The sequence below is a fragment of the Orycteropus afer genome, unplaced genomic scaffold (assembly GCF_000298275.1).
Source record: "Orycteropus afer afer isolate SDZICR_OR568_19922 unplaced genomic scaffold, OryAfe1.0 scaffold00074, whole genome shotgun sequence".
Classification (NCBI taxonomy): domain Eukaryota; kingdom Metazoa; phylum Chordata; class Mammalia; order Tubulidentata; family Orycteropodidae; genus Orycteropus; species Orycteropus afer.
Genome location: NW_006921661.1, coordinates 7,064,669 through 7,066,205, shown reverse-complemented (window position 1 = coordinate 7,066,205; position 1,537 = coordinate 7,064,669).

Genomic DNA, 1,537 nt, shown 5'->3' with positions numbered 1-1,537 from the left:
TGTTATGTGCCGTCGAGTCAAACCCGACTCATAGCGACCCCTCCTTGGGTTTCCGAGGCAGTATCACTACAGAAGTAGGATTGCCCAATCTTCCTGGCAAAATTGTCCCTCAAATATGATGGTGAAATTAGGACATTTCCAGATAAGCAGAAATTAAAGGAATTTGTTAAAATGAGACGAAGCTTATAAGAGATGCTAAAGGGAGTCTTTTGGATGAACAATGAACAACAGCAAACAACAACTGACCATTAACACACATGATGACATAACTCAGAAACCAATCTAGTTATGGAAGTATCCAAAGTAAATAAGTTTGCCAGAGACATCTGGGAACCAGAGACATCAATTGACAAATGAGGACAACTACAAACCAAAAAAAGGGAAAAATTTGTGTAGTTACAGAACTTCTAAATGGTGAGGAAGACAAGACAATTACAAGATAGAAAAGATTGTTATTAACTTGGGAAGAAAATTATAAATCACAGGTAACCTCAAAGAAAAATGATAAACCTTCACATCAACATAAAGAAGAGGACAAGCACAATTATTTAGCAAATACTAAAACAATAGCAACTAAGGAAGTGATAACATGATTCATAAACAAAACAAGTTCAGCACAGAAAATTGTATGGAACAAAGAAATCAGTAACACCACAAAAAAACACATAACAGAATAACAGCAACAAATTCATACTTGTTGACAATTACACTGAATGTCAGTGGATTAAATGTACCACTCAAGAGATGGAGAGTTGCAGACTGGATAAGAAAACATAACCCATCAATATGCTGTCCACAAGAGAACACCTTAGAGATAAAGACAAAATAGACTAAAAATCAAAGGTTGGAAAAAGATATATCAAGCAAATGGCAACCATAAAAAGACAGGAGTGGAAATATTAATTTCTGATAAAATTGACTTTTAAGACAATTGAATATGAGGACATAACCATAATAAATATCTATGCACCAAATGAAAGAGCCCCAAAATAAATAAATCAGACTTTAACAGAATTGAAAAAACAAATAGATGACTCCGCAGTCATAGTAGGAGACTTTAATACACCACTTTCAACAAAGACAGAACAACTGGAAAGTAACTCAACAAAGACACAGAAGAACTAAACAATATAATTCACCAACTTGACCTTATAGACATCTACAGAGCATTTCACCCAACAACAGCACAATATACATTCATTTCCAGTGCACATGGAACATTCTCCAGGATAGACCATATATTAGGCTACAAAGCAAGTCTTAATAAATTTTAAAACACTGAAATACTGCAAAGCATATTTTCAGGTCACAATGCTGTAAAATTAGAAATCAACTATAGGAACATCAATGGAAAAAGAGCAAACACATGGAAACTGAAAACACCCTCCTTGAAAATGGGTAATAGAAAAAATAAAAAATAATATTTAAAAATTCCTTGAATCAAATTATAATGAAAACACAACATACCAAAATCTTTGGGACACAGCAAAAGCAGTAATCAGAGGCACAATAAATGCACACATCAAAAAAGAAGAGC